Source organism: Quercus suber, unplaced genomic scaffold (genome assembly GCF_002906115.3).
Source record: "Quercus suber isolate HL8 unplaced genomic scaffold, Cork oak 2.0 scaffold_856, whole genome shotgun sequence".
NCBI classification, from domain to species: Eukaryota; Viridiplantae; Streptophyta; class Magnoliopsida; order Fagales; family Fagaceae; genus Quercus; species Quercus suber.
The window spans coordinates 12,008-35,055 of NW_027070286.1; the positions used below are offsets into that span (position 1 = coordinate 12,008).

Consider the following 23,048-nt stretch of genomic DNA (forward strand, 5'->3'; position numbering starts at 1 on the left):
TGCTATTAGTTTTTAACTTTCTCTTGAAGTATGAACACAAATTAGCTTTTAAGTTGAACTTATTGTGATTTGTTCCATATCCAACATGGTGGAATGATGGCCATCTTATTGTAATTTGTTCCATATTCATCTTAACCAGTCTTATTAGAAGGGATTAAGGGTGCTCACAAATGCCCATGCTCTGATTTTAGTCTATACATCTAAGCATAGCTTTTGGTATACAATTTATCAAGCTTGTGAATTGAAGGTTAAGCTAGACAATTATAGGGAGAGATTATGTTGAGAGAGTGCTGAGTTTGCAGCCTTTTTCATCTGAAAATATGTTTAGGGAACTTGGAAATTTATGGTAATATTTGCCATGGGTGCAAAAGTCAATTTCTAGTGATATCAACCTTTCTCATTGGTGGCAGGAAGTATAATAATCATCTTCTTTGAACTCCAAATGGTGAGGGCGTATGCAATGAAAGGGGAGAAGTGAAAGAATAGGGAAGAGAGGCATGACATAGAGCAAGATGCAAAGAGAGCCATCACAGAGAACACAAGTGTTGGTGAGGAAGAAGGAAAAGAGGTGGAGAATGGACTTGAGGGTATTCCAGTTGTCCCAAATGACCAGAATAATACTAACAAAGCCAGGGCCATCTTCATTCTGGAAAAGGCATCTTTGGGAGTTGCAAAAGTTGGAAAGGTCTATTAATTATATTGGAACTTTTTTTTCAAATGTATGCTGTAAAAGATTAATTTTTTTGGTTTTGGTCTGTGTGGAGGGGTTGTTTTATGGGTTTTTAGGCTTTCTGATATGGTTGCAGTGCTTTCTTTAATAAATTTTTGTCAGAATATATAAAATTTTGATTTAGGTTCTCTGGGTTTTGGGTTTAACCTATGCTTTATGGCTTTTATTGGGATTTCTTTGTGATTGGTGTTTCATTGTTTCTTGCAATATTTTTTTTTCTCTTTTTGTAACTAGTTTTATGCATACAGAGTTACCAACTTTTGAACTCAGACGACCATGCATATTTCTTAAACAAAAATCCTGCTGATTACAGGCCTGACATTGTTCATCAGGTTAGTGGACTTTGCAATTATGGGGTTGACATTATGCTTCAATTATTGCTCTTGAATTTTTGACATTGGTGAACCATACATGATCTTATGGTGTTGTTGTGTTCAGGCTCTCCTAACTATTTTGGATAGCCAACTTAATAAGAGTGGGATGGTGCAAGCCGTGTATGTGAAAACTGAGAAAGGTGTCCTTTTTGAAGTTAAACCATATACTCGTCTTCCAAGGACATTTAAGCATTTCTGTGGCATTATGTGTAAGTTCAACAGTTCTCACCTCAATATCAAAAAACACGCTGATATTGTGTCTGTGAGTGTGTTTGTTTTTTGGTTGGGAGCTCTATTTGATGTTTTCAACTTCTTTTCTTCTCCTCTTGCTACCTGCAGTGCAGCTGCTACAAAAACTGAGTATTACTGCTGTTGGCAAGCATGAGAAACTTTTGCGTGCTATCAAGAACCCTATAAGCCGGTATCTACCTGTCAACTCTCGCAAAATAGGTGAGGTTAATGTTGTATGATTTTTCCTGTCTTATCTATTCTATACTAGAAATGAGGTTAATATTTGCTTTGATACCAGGCTTATCACATAGTTCAGAAAAATTGGTTAATATAAACAACTATGTGGACTCTGCTGATAGTGATGTTGACCTTGTTTTTGTGGTAAGCTCAAAATAATTTTTAACACTGATACATATGTTATCAAAACTTGGAATTTTTTCCCTAATATCTGTGTTTTCAGGTTGGTGCAATTGCCCATGGTAAAATTGACAGGCAGGACACAGATGATTTAATATCAAGTATGTTTTTTTCTACATTGTTTGCTTATACAAGTCCAAATAGTCACATCCTCTTTGTGTGCATGTCAGTGTGCTTTCTTCATGTTGGTGTGTATCTCTTCTTTCAGCAAATTTGAATTTGCCTTCGCCGCCCCCCCCCAACAAAAAAAAAAAAAATCACCACCATCACAACAACCCAAATTTATCTCTAGAAATGGAGGATGTAGGTGGCTTTTGTTTCTGCTGACTACCAAACACTTACGGCTATCTTTTAAGAGATTGGAATGCTTCTCAAAGAAACTCAGACTTGTCAATTGAGTTGTAGCTAATTTTCAAGCAGATGATTTCACGTAATCTTTTCTCTTAGGTTTCAGCATTTGTATCTGATTGAAGATATGAATATGCCTAAAATATGCATTTCAATAAGTGTTTCCTACAGATAGAAATGCAGCTGAGTTGTCCTTAGTTCTTTGACATGAATCAGGTGGGGTAGTTTCCACCTTTTCTTGCCCACCCAATGCAGGATTATCAGCTGCATCATTTGTTGGGTACAGGAAAATTCACTGTTCTGTAACTTTAAGTTATCTCTTTTGTCCATGAGTGAGCATTCAGTAGGTTCTTGTCTTTGCAAAACTGTCTTCTCGAAGTCTATCATAATTCATAAATGAGATTTTCAAGTTTTCTTAAATTATAAAAGTGGAAAACCATGGAATTATGAGCAGTATTGGGTGAAATGGGGCAAGGATGGCTCAATTTCAATTGCAGCCTGAATCTGAGTTGGTTCACCATGCATATATCATTCCTGCTTGAACCAGGGTTACTAAGAATCCAGAGTTACCACAGTAGAAAATTTGGGTTGGATGGTCAGGTTTTCCCATGCACATGCACAAGGCATGCACATGACTCACTATCTTTGTTAGAAATCTATGTTTGTATTACTCGATACAATGTTAAAAATCAAATATCTTTTAACACAGAATTAGGTGAGGTAGTAAATTTAGTCTTCATTGGTTGAACTTGATACAATACTGAGTTATAATGTCTGATGCCAAATTGAATCAAAAGGGCCTTTACAAGGAGGATTTTAAGGTTATTTGACACTTTTATAATTGTGTAATCTTAACTGTAATAATAAGTTGTCATATTGTTTACAGACTAGTAAAACTACATACAGTGTTATTTATGACATTTCCAATCAAAATATATCTGTTTTGATTTTTTTTTTCTTTTGATGTTTTAATTACTTGCATAAAGAAATACTCCTTTCTGTTTGCTCTTTAAAGTTTAGGAAATAAGCTTGAGAGTTTGTCTTAAATATCAGAGTATACAGATAATCTGATTTATAATCATTTTTTTTCCACATTGAGCATTCTGTGGGGTTGAAATTGTTCCATGGCTACCTTTCCTAACAATGCTTGAGAACTTATTTTTTCATCTTTGAGGTTCATGTTTCTTTTTTCTTACTGCTCTATTGAGGATAGTAAACCGTTGGGAAGCTTAGCATTATCTAATCATTTTATTTTTCCTTTGGAAACAGAGTCCGAGTATATCATTGATTCTTTTGGAACAAAAACATTATATTTTCTGTTTGTAACTAACAACCTCCAATTTTTTCAGTTTCCGATTTCCCTCTGAGCGCTGCATACTGTATTGGAAAGACTACCAATGCTTTCGAGACAAAGCATAACATCTTGTGAGCCCTACTCACTCTTCTAATATTTGTCAACTATATTGTAGTGTATTCTTCCAAGGAAAATACATTTATTCAATCAGAGAAATATGCGATAAGTTCTCAGGATTTGTTTGTTGTTTCACAGTTGCAAGGGATAATTTTTTTTTCCTGTTTAAATGAACTTTGTTCTGCAAATAATGCGTTTGCGTATTAGTTGAGAAGTCAAGATAATTGAGGGGCAGTAATATGGAATACACTAGTCTGATTGGCCTTGATATCTATGTATTGAATCTAATGCTCTCAATCTATTAGAAGCATATATTATTTGTTGTATCTACTTCGTATCTGAAAATCTGAATACATACTTTGACCTTGGTTACTATCTCATCGAAATGTCCTACCACTTGATTCAATTAGCGTTCAATTACTCTTCATACTTTGCAAAGTAACAATTCTCCGTTGTTTGTACTCAGAAAAAATAACTTATATCCACTAATGACAAGATTGATTAATTCTATGCTTGGAGACTTTGTGATGCATAACCATAATCTTTTTACTTTATATCCTTTCATGCTACTTTTCACATCTCACTTGAATCAAGTCATTTGAAAGTTGCCAACATCTGAATGCTTTACACATAGTAATGTCCACTTGATAGTCATCTTTGATACCTTCTTTAATATCTATCAACCTAGAGATTCTTCTAGGCTTATCAAGATATATCTTAGCAACCCATCTCGTAGTCACTTGTCTATTATGAAATTGTCCTTGAACAAGTGTGTGAACATTATAAAATGTTTTCACTTGCAAAGAGCCTTAGGTAATTCTTCACTTCTTTCAACGGATAACCCTACTTAATTCTATAAGATTGTACAGCCTCTTTAATTAAACTCTATATTATCATTGTAAAGCATGCCCAATTCAAATTGGAGATTTCTATTTTTGCCCTAAACTCAATAAATCTAGGTTGGTTATCATCTTCTGAATTGTGTAGGGCTCCAAGCAAATCTGCATCCTCATAATCAGAGCGCAAGATAATTCTGCCATGTGTATGTTTACCAATGCAAGTAAAAATTTGAAATTCAAAAAAATTAAAATATAGCCGCGATAGAAGCAAAAACAAAGAAGTTATGAAACTACACCCATTATCTTGTGGAGGAGTTAAATGGTTAGAAAAAAAAAAAAAAATACCTGCTCATAAAATAAAAGGTAATTTTTCAAACCTTATATATATATATATATATAGTTGGATTCAAGTTACACTTAGTGTAACTTTAAGAAATATTATACCATCTAATATATATATATTTTTTAATTGGATGTAAAATTTGGCAAATCCACTATTAGATTATATTATTTTCGTATATTCTCCATGCTTGAGAAATTTCAAGGTGATCAAAGATTAATAGCTATGTCATCAATCAATTGTTTAGACAGCCGAAATAGCTATGTCATCCATCAAAGATTAATAGTCTTGTCATCAATCAAGATTATTTTTATGAAAAGTATTTATAGATTAGACAGCTGAAATAGCAGTCTTGCCTGAGAGATGTGCAATGGTGATGATATGCAATGCAAAGTTGGTTAGGACAAATGGGAGTTGCAGCATGGGGTGCCTATGCAAGGAAACATAATTCATTTTATATTAAATTAATATATAAGGTAAGATATTTTGTAAAAATTAAAAGAGTGGTTGGAATTGATTTCTAATGCTCCATACAATGGTTCATCCTCTATATGTCTTAATATATAAGGTAAGATATTTTGTAAAAATTAAAAGTGTGGTTGCAATTGATTTCTAATACTCCATATAAAAAAAATATTATAATTAAAATCCTTCAAAGATATTCAACTTTACTTCAAAAATTAATCATAAATTTTAATATTTTCATGGTTATTATTTTATTTTATTAACTTTCTTATTTAATTATTAAATATATACCTGAAAATCATTAAATTTCCGTCACATATATAGATATATTAGTCAATTTTGCTAGTTTTATAAATTTAATATCTATATTTAGGTTTTAATTAATTATTAAAGTAATTATGACATCATCCCAGTTCGACCTTGGTCGAACCTTGGCCCGACCTTAAAAATCTTGAACCTCTCCCTTTACATGTTCTTTGAACTGTTAGGGTCTGAAAACCATATGATTTAGGGACTTCTTCCTTTTTGGGGATTTGTTACTCTCCATGAATTGTTTTTAACCTTCCACCTTCACACATTACCACAGACTAAAATCAAGCACAATTTAGATAATTACAGGATAGAATTTTTCCTATGGGGTCAAATTTAGTTCATATGAGAGAGAGAGAGAGAGAGAGAGAGAGAGAGAGAGAGAGAGAGAGAGAGAGAGAGAGAGAGAGAGAGAGAGAGAGAGAGAGAGAGAGAGAGAGAGAGAGAGAGTACATGCTAAATCTAACGGTGCTTCCCAACATATATTGTGTAACATTCTTCTAAGCAAAGTCCACGAACATGGACACCTTCTGATTCTTTGTTTTTGCAATTAGCCAAGCATCGAATAACGACATCCAAATCTGGGTTATATTCATAGTTCAAAACACAATGAGGAAAACTCCTCGTTATACAAAGAATCAGAAGGAGATAATTTAAATCATTTTAATTTGATAAATCTAGGTCATGGGCAAGTTTAGGACTATTGACTCATTCTTCAAAAAAAAAAAATGAAGACGGTAATTCAGAAAATAGTACACTTTTGGTTTCTAATGTAGAAGCGTCAACTTCCAATAAGCGTCCTTCCAAATCTCCAAGAATTGATCCCGAAAAACATCCTTCTAGACTGTCAATGGTGGAAGCGGAACTTGAAGAAATTCATTTAAAATTTTCACCACTTAGTTCCAATGAAGTTGATGTTAGAATTTTAAAACGAGATCCAGGAGAGCACATTGAAATGTGTAACTATCTAGCCAATATACGTGATGAAGTTAGACGTGCTTATTTAAAAGCTAAACCATATCAAATTTGTCTTTCAAACTATCCATTTTCTAGAGAAAAGCATCCTCGTCGCTTTCAAGCTTCTTGGTTCACTCAATTTTATTCTTGGCTAGAGTATTCTCCTACTAAAGATGTTGCATATTGTTTGCCATGTTATCTCTTTACCATGGAAAGAAGTAGACGCCCTGGCTGTGATACATTTACTTTCATGAGATTTAGAAATTGGAAAAAATTCAATAATGGAAAGAATTGTGCCTTTTTGAATCATGTTGAGGAAGATCCTTGCTCACCCCACAACAATGCTGTGAAATATTGTGATGATCTATTGAATGAATCAGTGCATATAGATAAAGTGATGAATGTGCAAAGTTCTGAACAAATTCTAAATAATCGACTGCAGATGAAAACTTCTATTGATACTATTCGATGGCTCATTTTTCAAAGGTGTCCTTTTAGAGGTCATGATGAAACCCCTCAATCAGAAAACCGAGGAAATTTCCTTCAAATGATTAGAATTTTGTCATCTTATAATGATAAGGTTGCACAATTTGTTTTGGAAAATGCTTCTAAATCTGCCAAGTACACTTCACCTACAATTCAGAAGGAGATTCTACATGTTATTGCAAGTAAAGTGCGGAGTAAGATTCGTGAAGACATTAGGGATTCCAAATTTTGTATTATTGTTGATGAGTCACGTGATGAGTCAAAGAGAGAGCAACTTCTTTGATCTTTCTCATATTAAAGACACTACTGCATTGACCCTGAAGAAAGAAATATATGCTATTCTTTCTCATCATTGTTTGACATTCAAAATATTCGTGGACAAGGATATGACGGTGCTAGCAACATGTGTGGTGAATGGAAAGGATTACAAGCCTTAGTTCTTAATGATTGTCCTTATGCATACTATGTGCTTTGCTTTGCTCATCGGTTACAATTAGCATTAGTTGCTGCATCAAGAGAGGTAATCCCTATCCATGAATTCTTCTTGAATTTAAATTTCATTATCACTACAATTAGTTCTTCGTGTAAACATAATGATGAACTAAGAGCTACTCAAGCTGTAGAAATTGCTAGAATGTTAGCTATTGATGGACTTGAAACAGGAACAAGAGCAAACCAAATTGGGACTCTAAAATGGGCTGGAGATTCTCGTTGGGGGTTTCATTTTAATTCTATTTGTAGCCTAATAAAGATGTTTGGTCCAACTTGTTTGGTGCTTGAAAATATAAAGGAAGACTAGTCCACCTACTTGCAACGTTGAGATGCAAATGTAGCTCATAAAATGATTAATTCATTTGAGTTTATATTTAGTTTACATCTAATGAAGGAAATCGTGGATATTACTGATGTTCTTTGTCAAGCTTTACAGCAGAAATCTCAAGACATCTCAAATGCCCAAAATTTAGTTTCAACAACAAAGGCACTCGTCCAAAATTTGAGAGTAGATGGCTGGGATAATTTTCTTAAGAGTGTCATAAGATTCTCCAAAATATTTGAAATCAATATTCCAGATCTAAGTGCTCAATTTGCTGAAGGTAGAAGTCGTAAGAAAAGGGATCATGTTACAGTGGAGCATCATTATCATTTTGATATATTTAATGCTATAATAGATGTTCAATTGCAAGAGCTTGACAATAGGTTTGGTGAACAACCAATAGAACTCTTGACACTTTGCTTTGCTTTTGATCCAAAGGATGCATACAAATCCTTTAATGTGGATGATATATGTCGTCTTGTGGACTGGTTTGAAAATTCAATTGAAGCTATTTGAGCATGATGTGCAAAATCATTTGAAGTTTTAGAATTTGTCATCTATGGCAAAATTATGTCGAAGGTTAGTAGAGGCAAAAAGTCACAGGTATATCCTCTTATTGATTGATTGATTCGCCTTGTTTTGACTCTTCTGGTGTCCACAGCAACTAGTGAGTAAGCCTTTTCAGTTATGAAAATTGTTAAAACAAGACTGCGCAACAAAATGGAGGATGAGTTTCTCTCAGATAACTTAGTTGTCTAGATTGAAAAGGAAATTGCTGAGAACTTCACTACTAACTCAATACTTGATGACTTTAGATCTCTTAAAGAGCTTAGGTTACAGTTTTGAACAAAGAAGTTTAGCTTTTATGTTATTGTATGTTTTGCGACTTTGCCCATTTATAGTTGATTAAAGATATTAAATCATTTTGTCAATTTTGTCTCATGATTGTTTAATTTTAATTAAATATACTTTGGTTTATACATATTCAAGTATGAAGTATTGTACATTACTATTTTACATTTCATACACACACACACACTTACAAATTATACATGGCCCCCTCAAATATAAATTCTTGGCTCCGCCACTGTGTGCTTGTGTATCTAGAGTGGGGTGTGTGTGTGTGTGTGAGTGAGTACCTTTTTCTTAGTTTTTTATTTTAGGAGTCGCCACCAACTATTAGTTTTGTATTAGGTATGATTGGTCACCTAGATGTCGAATTTTTTTTTTTTTTTTTTTTTAAGTTACCTAATTAACTGAACCAAATTTTAAAGGTTCATTAATTAAGGTAAACCAAAAGTCTTTGAACCAAAGATCTTGAACTCGGAAGTTCGGTTACATGTGGAGAAGGTGTTAGGCACCCCACAATGCCTATTCAAAGAATAATACCTCATTTTAATTAAATTCCAAACATTATCTTTTGGTGAAGAGACAAGATACTTGGCATTTTGATTTTTTGAAAAAAAGGTTTTGCAAATAATAGACATATGTATATACATGTGAGTAAATATTTATGGATAGATAACATGTGAATATTAACTCTAAAGAATATATACAATCAAAGCAAGTAAGATATATACATAAGTTGCATGTGAAAAGAGAGGGTTGGAAGAATAGCACCTTGTTGTCAACCATCATTTTCTCATTTTGTTCATGCAAAAAGATGACAAAAAAAAACTCATTAGTGCCAAGAAATGTTAGGAACAATTTAAGATTAAGGTGTCCAAAGACCCAAGAAGATGAGCTTTGAACACAAATCCACAAACTACAACTATTCCAAGAAAAACTCGGAAATAAAAAGTTACAACGTTAACCTTATTATTTTGGAAAAGCACATTTTTCTTGGAGAAGATTTTATTATGTGAGTTAAAAGAAAACTTTTTTTTTTTTTTTTTTTACATGGCGAGAGTATTTTAAGAAAACATTTTCGTTTTGAAAACATGCATTTTTGAAGGAAGCAATTATTTTGAAAACGTTCTTTTAAAAAACATTTTTGACATATTTAAGAAGTACCTTTGAAAACAATTTTGAAAAGAGGCATTTTTGAAAGCACTTTGGAATAACAATTTTGAAAACATTTGTAAACATTTTTTAATTGTTTTTATTGTTTCAGCCTTCCTCTTCTTCTTTTTTTTTTTTTAATAGAAAAAACAGATTTTTTTTTTTGGTTAAAATAAACAGTTTTCGATTAATAATAATAATAATAATTAAACATGAAAAAATCTTCGTTGCTAGCTTGTTTTTCTCGCAAACTAAGCTCTGATATAACTATGTTGGTTTTTGAATAAAAGGGAACAATGATTTTGATAAGTTTCTTTTAATATTTCGCTATCAATGACTAATTTTTTTCTATGAGAACAATAAGTATTTTCTGAACAAGGGAGAGAAAACGGGCTGTAATTTTCTTCTTTTTCTCTATTAAATTAATTCTAGGCTTCTCCAATTACATAGTTTTTTTTTTTTTTCAAACATAAAAGACAGTCCTTACACTTCTCCCTCATGCACACACCTAGTTATATGCGAGTAAATGGCCATAAAAGAAACAAGTTCAAAATACATCACAAACGACTACATACATGGTCATTCTTAAAATAAAAGATAATAAAAAATAATAATAATAATAAAAACATGCATATATATATATATAGGGTTGGATCTAAGTTACACCTAATGTAATTTTAAGCAATGTTACACTACTCAATATTTTTTAATTGGCTACAAATTTTGAAAAATCTACCGTTAGATTACATTATTTTCGTACATTTTTCATGCTTGCAAAATTTAAAAATGATCAAAAATCAATGATCAAGTTATTAATTAATTGTTTAAATTCAAGTTTTTATAGTTTAAAATAATGCATAAAAAATGTGTTTATAGATTGAATGACAAATTACATCCAATTGGTATGAAAATTAGTATACATGTTAAAAACATATAGATCATACAATTTAATGGTGAGATTCTTAAAATATGAATTTTATAACAAGTTATTAATTTGTGTAACTTGAACTCAATCCTATATTTTATATATATATATAGAAAGTAAAACTTTCAACACCCCTCCCCTATTTGTTGGAAGGAAATAAATAGTTATAACCACGCATGCTTGTGTATTACAATTTGACTTATAACCAACGCCGCCCATACATCAAAATATTCAGCAGCAAATCTCTGGCTACCCAATGTTTGGAAAGACTCTTCGAATCCTTTTCTACTAACCTAGCTAGTTGTTTAGTCTACAAGGTTCACTCACGTGCTCCAGTAACAAACCTCTTCATATGTAGGCCGAACCCACAAGCCTCTGCAAGTGAAGGTTGAGATGAATGTGGGTGAAAAGTTATGCATTATTTTTCTTAGTTACTGGAGGATTAGACTAAATATTCTGGAAGAATATTGAAATAACAAGTGGAATTGAGTAAGTTCAAACCATTTCATTTGTTACTTATAAAATTACCAATAGAAACAAGGCTACATGCATGCCTGCTGCCTGCATATTCTCACGAAATGAAATACAAGACGATATATTAAAATAATAATAAAATAATCACGAAGCATGAGGTAAAAGCCAAAAATAGAAAGTAACTAGAGAATTTTTTTTCCTTTTGTTGAAAAGTTTAATCCACGCATGCCTGGTCCGAGAATTTCTGATAGGGCAATTGCTTCCCTCCACCTATGGCGGATAGGGATCCAGGTATGCTACCTTTAGATTCCACTTTGTTTTCCAAAGTTGAAAGCACTATAACAATACCATTTGAGAATTAAGATTCATGAGCCCCGTGCTTTCTTTGTTGATATATTAATTCATGAGAATAGCTCTCAGAAGTCAGAACTGATCTTAAATCAATCAAATTCTTTGTTTTGGTTTTTAATTTTACTAATATACAAGGCAAAGTTTGCCAGGTGCAATTAGATAACAGAAAAACAACATAGGAAGAAAAGCATTGGATTGAGTCTTCAGGTGTGCTTATATTATGAAAATGTAAACTTAATATTGTGAGAAATGGCTTATCTATATATATCCTACTTCCGACCTTAAAACCTCAACGGCTCTTGAAGAAATCTTGAGAGAAATATGGCTAAGTTGATGTTATGGGCTTACCTTATATTGGTCTTCCTCATATTTCCAAGCAGGTCTGAAGCTCGCCATCTCAATCCATTTGTTGATGCATGGAATATTCCAAGCAAATCATTGCAGACAATGCTCGTGGGCGCTAAAGCTTTTTTCCACAAGAGATTGGAGTTAAAGGTGACAAAAAAGAGACAAATGTATGAGTCTAATCGAGTTAGTCCTGGTGGACCAGATCCTTGGCATCATTCTATGGAACATAAAAAGAAATAATTTGAGAATGCAGGGAATAAAAATGGAGTGAATAATTTGGAATAGAGAGAGAGATTGGGTAATGTCATTGAAAATTTGTATCACCGTTGAATCAAATGTGGGCCACTCCTCTTATCCTATCTTCTTCTTTCTTTTCTTTTCCTTTTTCTTTTATATTTTCTTTTTTTCGATGATCAAAATAAGGTTAGATGTGCTGTGGATAATTTAATTATTTCCTAGGGCTTTAGATCAATCATGTGATGAAGAGATATGTCACTACAAAAAATTGGTCTATAGCTGCGTTTTTAAAACACGACTATAGCTCCTAAAAACATGACTATAGGTCCATTTGTCCTATAGCTGCATTTTCTATAGACGCATTTTTAAGTGTGGCCTATACACCATGACAATAGACCGACAGGTCTATATTCACATTTTTACAAACACAGCTATAGGAGTTATTTTAGCCATGTTTTAAAAACGCGGCTATAGGGGCTACTTTAGCCGCATTTTACAAATGCGGCTATAGGTTTTTTTTTTTTTTTTTTTTTAATCATTATAGCCGCATTTATTTATAGTTTAGGAACATAAACTAATGATTTGGCTGTTGGGGAAATGAAACCTTGTGGAGACTAATTGAATAGTTAATAAAATATATAGGGACATACTTATTTCTAAAGACCTAAGCCAACTGGGTAGGAGCTTAATTATTGCTGCTTTAGACCCATGTCAAAACAGTGTATTTAATAAGTTTTAAAGCCAACTAAATAATTAAGTGAATTATGGAAGTGCTAGGTTAAACACATAACTATCAACATCATGCAAGTGTGGAAATTTAAAAGACATAAGATATAATGACTCTGGAAACCAATGGAGAAAAATTGTTTCACAAGAAAACATGTGAGGACTTGACTAGGGATGGACCTAGGATTTTAAGCTAGTGGGGGCCGGAGTATAAAGAAAAAGAAAACTTCAAATATGCATCAATATAGTATTAAAAAATTATAAATACACAAAATCGTTGTTTCTAAATATGTTAAGATGCAATCATTTACCAAAAAGATAAAAACAAAAACAAAATATTTTTTCTTTTTTAATACTAGGTTGACTAGGATTTTTTTTTTTTTTTTTTAGTTAGAGTATTTATAGTGGTGGTGCTAAAAATTTTAGCTCCTAGCACCTTAAAAAGCTACTTTACATATTTTTACCACCTCACTTTACAATACGCCAGATATCAAATGTTCTATTTTTTTTTATCACTTCATTTAAAATATTATAAACAACTCATTAAAATATAAAGGAAAATAGGGAATTTTAGTTTTTTAATTGAAGGAAGAGATATAATTTTAATAAAATATTTTATTTTATTTTTAACAATTGTACTAGTTGACTGTAGTTGCAAAACATTTAGCTTTAATTTCTTTAATAACACATGATTTTTTGGTTCTTTGGTGGTAAAATAGTTTTTTTTTTTTTTTTTGGGTGCTAAAATACATCAACATTGTCAATGTTTTTATTGTTTTTGGGTTAGATAATTGCTATTTAAGTGAGGCTAGCTAGGCTTATTAAGGAAAGAGGGGCCTAAGATTTTAGAAGGAGGCCCAACTACAAAAATGAAATATATAATAACTAAAAAAAAAATTGAACCCAGGGGAGCTTGGGCCTCACTTGGGTCCATCCCTGCTTGACCATATCAATCTTGAGTGAACAAAATCACTATATGATAGAAATTTATAATATGAATAACTCTATTATTTGTAAATCTAAATACACTTACTGAACTGAACTCTGAATGTCACAAATGTCTCTGATAGCCATTTGCTACAACATGAACCTACAATCCATGATTTTAATGTCCTATTGAAGATTTGAATCCAGTACACATGACAGCTAGATTGCAGCAACTTGAATCCACCAGTTCAAAGAGTATGCAACTTATCATCGATAGTGAGTTGAAAGAGCAGTAGGTCCAAAATCTTTTAGATCTTAAATGAGCAACTCTCAAAACTTAAATAAATAAACAAATAAATAAATATTGTGTCTTAGGGTTTCCTTTATGTACTGAGTGAAATAAACATGAAACCCTAATCATATGATGGGTTGAATTTCTAATTCTTCAAATACACAATTCGATTGGTCAAACTTAAGTTTCGATTGATTGAAGTTGCTAAAAATTATAATCCTTAAATCACTTGAAATTTTATTCTTGCACATTGAGTGGCAATATCTTGAGCTTTGTCTAACAATTCCTATAAACTCTATGAGCAATTACTAGACAAGTTTATGTTCACTAGTTTACCAAGAAAACTATACAAATTTAAAACCTAACAATCTATGTTATATCAATGATTATGTGATTATCCTTCATCCCAACTTGGATGTGTTATGAATAATTTTATCATTTTTATTGGGATTTTAGCTAAGATCAAGCATGTGAGCAAAGACATATAAAATTTTAAAGAGGCAGCTAAGAAATTATTCACTCCTATAGAAGGGTAGGGACGACTCCTCATGTTAGAGAGAATAAATAGTGATTTTTATTTATAATGTAGGAACATGAACTAATGACTTGGCGGAAATAGGGAGATCTCTATAATAATGTTGGAATCTTCCTATTTTGTACATTAATTGTAACGTGCCTCTAGAAAGTCCTTAATTAGAGTCTGCGAAGATAACTTTTAAAATGTGTCTAATTCTCACTTAATTTATTTTGGGGCCACCGTTCGTGCATGTCCCAAGACAATCTTTTGAAGCCCAATAACCCTAGGCCCAAGCAAATTATGTGAACACCTCCAAAGCAACGACCTCAATTTTCATTGCTTTATACTATAACATAGGCAATCGCTCACTTAAAGCCACTATCTCTTGTCCTCCATATATCTATCTCAAATGATTACTCCTACTTTAGATATATCATCATATGCAAAGAATGTCAAGCTCAGATGACTATTTTGTGTTTCCCCTGAATGCTGAGCTTCAGTGACCCAAACATCCATACCTCACGTGCTATAGCACAATTTCTGCTAGGTTCTAAAGACTTAGGATTTGATGTATTTAGAACTCTAATGTGTAATGTTGGCAAACTATGATCAAAACAATATGTTTAGTCTTGTTTAGACTTGCTTAAAATTGTTTATTTTATGTAAAGTTGGAATCGAGAGGCTACAGATGCATTGGTGCATTTCGGCCTGGCTCGATCGATCGAAATTTAGACTCGATCAGTCGAAAGTCAGCCAGAATGTTTTTTTGCAGAATTTCCAACTCAGCCTATCTCATTAAACGTTTTGGGTTTTCTGTTTTTGCCCTAGGTATAAAAACAAAACCCTAGCCACATTTTTGTGAGTTGCTCTAGCTGTATTGTTGCTCATACTTTGCGGTTTATTTGAATCTCTTGTGAGATCATTGAGGAGCTTTCCTTCACATAAACTTAGGGTTTTCAAGATAGAGATTACATCAACATCTTGATGATCAACTCAGTTGCTGCTATTGGAGCTTAAAGAATAACAAGCGTGGGTGCTTGTATCTTATGGAGAATCCAAGAAAGAAGGAGTCCGTGGATTCGGAGCTTGCATGTGGTCGTGTCAGTAAGTTCTACTGGTGGGTAGCATTAGGAAGTCAAGCGGGGAGCTTGTAAGTCCTTTTGTATGAACTTCTTCTTGAGCTTTGTCTAACAATTCCTATAAACTCTATGAGCAATTACTAGACAAGTTTATGTTCACTAGTTTACCAAGAAAACTATACAAATTTAAAACCTAACAATCTATGTTATATCAATGATTATGTGATTATCCTTCATCCCAACTTGGATGTGTTATGAATAATTTTATCATTTTTATTGGGATTTTAGCTAAGATCAAGCATGTGAGCAAAGACATATAAAATTTTAAAGAGGCAGCTAAGAAATTATTCACTCCTATTGAAGGGTAGGGACGACTCCTCATGTTAGAGAGAATAAATAGTGATTTTTATTTATAATGTAGGAACATGAACTAATGACTTGGCGGAAATAGGGAGATCTCTATAATAATGTTGGAATCTTCCTATTTTGTACATTAATTGTAACGTGCCTCTAGAAAGTCCTTAATTAGAGTCTGCGAAGATAACTTTTAAAATGTGTCTAATTCTCACTTAATTTATTTTGGGGCCACCGTGCGTGCATGTCCCAAGACAATCTTTTGAAGCCCAATAACCCTAGGCCCAAGCAAATTATGTGAACACCTCCAAAGCAACGACCTCAATTTTCATTGCTTTATACTATAACATAGGCAATCGCTCACTTAAAGCCACTATCTCTTGTCCTCCATATATCTATCTCAAATGATTACTCCTACTTTAGATATATCATCATATGCAAAGAATGTCAAGCTCAGATGACTATTTTGTGTTTCCCCTGAATGCTGAGCTTCAGTGACCCAAACATCCATACCTCACGTGCTATAGCACAATTTCTGCTAGGTTCTAAAGACTTAGGATTTGATGTATTTAGAACTCTAATGTGTAATGTTGGCAAACTATGATCAAAACAATATGTTTAGTCTTGTTTAGACTTGCTTAAAATTGTTTATTTTATGTAAAGTTGGAATCGAGAGGCTACAGATGCATTGGTGCATTTCGGCCTGGCTCGATCGATCGAAATTTAGACTCGATCAGTCGAAAGTCAGCCAGAATGTTTTTTTGCAGAATTTCCAACTCAGCCTATCTCATTAAACGTTTTGGGTTTTCTGTTTTTGCCCTAGGTATAAAAACAAAACCCTAGCCACATTTTTGTGAGTTGCTCTGGCTGTATTATTGCTTATACTTTGCGGTTTATGTGAATCTCTTGTGAGATCATTGAGGAGCTTTCCTTCACATAAACTTAGGGTTTTCAAGATAGAGATCACATCAACATCTTGATGATCAACTCAGTTGCTGCTATTGGAGCTTAAAGAATAACAAGCATGGGTGCTTGTATCTTATGGAGAATCCAAAAAAGAAGGAGTCCGTGGATTCGGAGCTTGCATGTGGTCGTGTCAGTAAGTTCTACTGGTGGGTAGCATTAGGAAGTCAAGCGGAGAGCTTTTAAGTCCTTTTGTATGAACTTCGATTCTTTCATATAGTGGATTTAGGTTTATCTTGAGGATAGTTAGGTCAAATCTTCCCCAGGTTTTTACCGTATGGTTTCCTAGGTCATCATATCATTGTATTATTTACTTTTCCACTGCTTTATATTCTTGATATGATTGTGTGTTTGTGATAACCTAGATTTGTATAATTTGACTAAGTTAATCACTTAGCTAATTAACTAGGTTAATCTTGTTGGGTTAAGGGGTCTAAAACCGTTCAAGTGCTATTAGAGTAGGGAGTATTAGGAAGTCAAGCGGGGAGCTTGTAAGTCCTTTTGTATGAACTTCGATTCTTTCATATAGTGGGTTCAAGTTTACCTTGAGGATAGCTAGGTCAAATCTTCCCCAGGTTTTTACCGTGTGCTTTCCTGGGTCATCATATCATTGTATTATTTACTTTTTCGCTGCTTTATATTCTTGATATGATTGTGTGTTTGTGATAACCTAGATTTGTATAATTTGACTAAGTTAATCACTTAGCTAATTAACTAGGTTAATCTTGTTGGGTTAAGGGGTCTAAAACCGTTCAAGTGCTATTAGAGTAGGGAGTATTAGGAAGTCAAGCGGGGAGCTTGTAAGTCCTTTTGTATGAACTTCGATTCTTTCATATAGTGGGTTCAAGTTTACCTTGAGGATAGCTAGGTCAAATCTTCCCCAGGTTTTTACCGTGTGCTTTCCTGGGTCATCATATCATTGTATTATTTACTTTTTCGCTGCTTTATATTCTTGATATGATTGTGTGTTTGTGATAACCTAGATTTGTATAATTTGACTAAGTTAATCACTTAGCTAATTAACTAGGTTAATCTTGTTGGGTTAAGGGGTCTAAAACCATTCAAGTGTTATCAGAGCAGGTTGCTCTCTTGTTGTAGATCTTTTAATCTCTGAGCTGATCTTTGACCCCTATTGTCATGGAACATGGGCACTCTCTCGTTGTTCCTCCTCACTTTGATGGGAATAACTATGCTTATTGGAAAGTAAGGATGAAAGCATTCCTAAAATCTATTGATGAGAGGGTTTGGAATTCCGTTAAGTACGGATGGGTGAAACCCACTACTCCTGTGAGTGAGTGGCAAACTTCTCAAAAAGAAGCAGCTGAGTTCAATAGCAAAGCTATGAATGCCATCTTTAATGCTGCTTCTATGGAAGAATTTAAGAGAATCTCAAATGTTGATGTTGCTCACACTGCTTGGAAAATCTTTTAAACTGTGTATGAAGGCACAAAGGCAGTTAAGATCAATAAATTGCAACAATTAACTTTTAGATTTGAAAGCATTAGAATGTCTGATGATGAATCTTTTGATGAATTCTATGCTAAACTGAATGATATTGTTAATTTTACTTTTAATTTGGGTGAAATCTATGATCAACCTAAATTATTAGTAAGATTCTTAGATCTTTAACTGAAGACTTTTGACCCAAAGTGACTGTCTTACTGAGAGCAAAGATGTGGACTCCATCCCTGTTGCTGAGCTTGTAGGATCTCTTCAGTCCTATGAGTTAGACCTACCCAAAGCTAACAAATCCAAATCAATGGCTCTTAAGTTTGTTAATGATGTTGATGTTAGTGGATTTGATGATGAGCTCTCTACTACAGAGATTGCTTACCTTGCCAAGAATTTTAGAAATTTTCTTAGGAATAACAACAGAAAGGCAAGAAATACAAACACTGCTGAACCTAGAAATTTTAGGAAGAATGATCCCATTAAGTTTAATAACTTTGAAAAACCTAGAGAAAAAATTGGTCAATCTTCAAACAATTCTTTGGGTGCTCAGTGTTTTAGGTGTCAAGGGTATGGTCATGTTAAGTCTAAATGTCCTACTTACTTGAGGTCTAAGGGTAAAACTATGGCTGTAACTCTTAGTGATAATGAGGTTTCTGATGATGAGTCTGGATGTGACGAGGATGGAAACTTCATTGCTTTCACTGCTACTGCTGTAGTTAATGAAAGCGCGTATGTTGAAAAGAACCCTTCTAATAGGGAACTCTCTGAGGATGCAGATCTTCAAGAGGCCTATAATAAACTTTGCAAAGTTGCTGAATGTTGATCTTGACCTGAAGAAAATTGAATCTCTTGAGCTTGATAAGAAGAATTTGCTTGTTAAATTATTTGATGCTAATGATCTTTTGAACCATGTGAAATCTGAGAATATGCTCTTACTTGATAAAGTTAAAACTTTGGAACATGATTTATTTGTTGCTAGATATGCTAGTTCTAAACTTGATCAAATGCTGAATGTTCAAGAGTATCCTTCTGACAAATTTGGTTTAGGTTATGTTGAAAGCATCTTTGTGTCTGTTCCTAATTCCACGAACTTTGTTCCTTCATCTTCTTCTGAACCTTCCGTGAGTGAGGTTGTGAGTGAAACTGTCAAACCCCCTGTGAATGAGGTTGTCAAACCTATAGAAGTTTCACCCTCTAGGAAGATTAGGGTTGATCTAGGAGAGTCTAAATCTAAAGAGTCTACATTTTCTAAGGACAAGATGCATGGTAAACCTGCTTGGGTTTGTCATTTTTGTGGAAATTCTGGACACATTCATCCTAATTGTTACAAGCTTCAAGCTGCTAAGAGAGCAAACAAACCAAAAGTGCCGGTGCCTCAAGCACAAGATCATATGGCACTCATTGGTGAATTGGTAAAGGCCTTAAACCTTTATTCAAATCCTGAAGTTGGAAATCACTCAAACGTGAATAGGAACTCCAATGCTCATGGTGCATCAAATTGAGTCTTGGATGCATCCTAGGAACTCCAAGGTTTTGGATGCAAAAGACTCGACCTAATTGAGTCTTTCTGACATCTTCATTGCTCTTTCTTTTGTGACCATTGTTCTTTAGTTTTGTGTTTTTTGTTTCTAGGATTTGCATTGCATAATATTCATGCATTTCATTCTAGGATTTATTTGTTTTCTCTTAAAAAAAAAAAAAAAAAAAAAGGAAATCAAATTGTGTTTGGCATTATTTTTCTTGGTTTTTGAAAACAAGGTTGGTCAATCTATTTACTCATAACATGTCTTGTGTACCTTGTTTAGCTTTGATGAGCTTATTTATCATACTTTACTAGTTGAAGCTTTGTAGTGCATGTTGTGTGGGAAAGATGTTTATGGTGTTTATCACTTTGTCTTAATCTTGAAGTCACATGTTATTTGACTGTCAGACTTGATCCTTTTGAGAAAGGCATAAATAACCATCTCACCACTGTTCACTAGCCAATCATGAACACCTTAGTGTATATCATAAAATTTTTTGCTCGAGAAAGTGTAGCACATGCACAAAAAGAACATAAGGTGTAGCTTTGGATTAAAATGCTTAATGCTTAAAATTGGTGTGTACTATTAGGCTTGATGCCAATTCACATAATTAAAACTAGTGTGTACCACTAGGCTTGATGCCAAATCACATAACTAAAATCTGTGTGTATATTATGAGGCAAAATTCAAGAAACTTACATGATTACAAGCTTATGTTCTAGGAGATGTGAGAGTTATATGATGTAACTCTTTAGGTGATAGTCTCTTTTGAATTCTATGTGATGGATTTTGTAGACTTTGTGATTGATTGCTATTCACATATCACCTCGCAAGTATTTCAAGCTTTTGCTAGTTGCACACACTACATAAGTTACTCTTTGCTAAACACTGTATATGTTATTGTGTGTGTTTTTGGTCTGACCAACCAAATTTGAAAAATACCTTGAGATTTATGCTCAACTGCTTTGTTGCTTTAGAATTTAAAGGGAGAATGGTTGAATTTTTCTTTGAAAATCTGGGCTTAAAAATTGGGTTTTTGAAAAAGCATTTCATTTCATACTCATGCATTTTTTTCATCTATTTTAATGCTTTGAGGAGGTTGTGTCAAAAATGTTTTTATTCTTTTTCAAAACTGTGTTTTTGTTTAAAATTTTGTGAGCCTCTACTTGTTTCGATCGATCCATTCTATTTTTCGATCGATCGAAAATGTGTTTAAAATCCTTTTAAAAGTCTCGGATTGATTCGATCGATCAAATGTATTTTTCGCTCAATCAAATATTGTGATTCAGGACACTGTTCTTGACTTTTTCGAAACACTTTTCAAAAAGTTTCAAACCTTTTTCTTCTCTCTCCAACTCAGCAAGGCAAAAGCTTCTATTTTTTGTCGTTTTTCTCCGAATTTTTTGCAAGGTTTTTGTCTTCTAAGGCCGATATGTCCATTATACCCCTCCATTGTCTTTTATTTTCTTGCTTCATGCAGTTTTTCATGCATTATTCATTGAGATTTTTGGACCTATGCTTTTTGGGGTTTTTTCATGATTCAAGCCTTCTTAAGTGAAATTTATCATTGGGTTTTTGTTGGGACAAGATATAAACTTGATGTTGATGGTTTAATTTGAGGCATTAACACTCTAGTAATCATGCCTTGTGATGTTTGAACATGGACTCGTGGCTCGCAAGGGTGCTTCTAGCCGTTTTGGCGCCTCTTCGTTTCTTGCGTTTTGATAGATAGACATTACTCTTCATAAATGCCATGTTTGTTCACTTAACTAAAATTGAGGACTTAAATAGGGAACGTTTCTTCTTTAATCTTCATTCCCTTTGTATCTTTTTGATTCTCTCAAAGAACCTTAACCTCCACAAACCAAAATGTCAAACCCTTCTTCTACTAGTTCTAACTCCCAAAACACTCTTCAAGTTCCCCTGGAAGTGCTTCCAGCAACGACCTTCCTTCCCCACCACCAAGCCCTGTGCATCCCTCTCTCCCTTTTCCCATTCACTCTCTACCTCCACAAGTCTTCATTCCTAAAGAGGTCACTCCCTTTAACTAGAGTGATAACGAAGAAAAGGACTCAGAGCAACTTCAGCTGAAGGCTGAAGAAGATGTTGAGGATACAGTGACTGCTGCATTCATGGATGCCCCTATTAGGCGTAAGAGAAGGCGAAGGCCTTTTCAGTCAAGCTCAGAGTCCAGTGCTTTAGAGCTTTCTGACCCTAAGGAGTCAGACACCTCTAACAGCCCCTCTAAAGGCTCTTTTGTTGGCTCCACTGATGGTTTTTTTTAGTATTAGGTTCTAAATGTTTAGAACAATTGGCAAATCGTGAACACAAACTTGTCTACATATAGATCTTAGAGTCTATAGGTTTTATTAGACAATGCTCAAGGTGATTCAAGTCAAGATTCAAGAACATACAAGCTGCAGGAAGAAGACTTCATATTCTGCCTGGTTTTTTTTTTTTTTTTTTTTTTTTTTTTTTTTTTTTTTTTTTTTTTTTTTTTTTTTTTTTTTTTTTTTTTTTTATGAGCTTGATCCTGCCATTAGGGCAAATTTGAGCGTCAAGGCTGGTTACCTCTGTTGGATATTTCTGATCCTCCTCCTCCAGCTACCCTAATTAGAAAGTTCTTCTCGAACATCTCTATCTAAAGAGTTTTAGACCTCTTAACCCAACCAGATTAACCTAGTTAGTTAACCAAGTAATTAACTTAGTCAAATTATGCAGTTCTAGATTATCACAAACATACAATCATATCAAGAATGTAAAGCTACGGAAAATAAAAGACACAATGATATGATCACCCAGAAAACCACACGGTAAAAACCTGGGGAGGATTTGACCTAGTTATCCTCAAGGTAAACCTAAATCCACTATGCGAAAGAATCGAAGTTCATACAAAAGGACTTACAATCTCCCCGCTTGACTTCCTAATGCTACCCATCAGTAGAACTTACTGACACAACCACGTGCAAGCTCTGAATCCACGGATTCCTTCTTTCTTGGATTCTCTAATCAGCTACAAGCACCCACGCTTGTTATTCTTTAAGCTCCAATGGCAGCAACCAAGTTGATCATCAAGATGTTGATATAATCTCTACCTTGAAAACCCAAAGTTTTGTGTAAAGGAAAGCTCCTCTAGATCTCACAAGAGATTTACACAA

The 23,048-nt window shown here is 33.7% G+C and overlaps 1 pseudogene; it reads left to right on the forward strand.

Annotated features, from left to right (window-relative positions):
* Positions 1 to 215: 215 nt before the first annotated feature.
* Positions 216 to 3,722, forward strand: LOC111994283 (uncharacterized; annotated as a pseudogene).
* Positions 3,723 to 23,048: the final 19,326 nt, after the last annotated feature.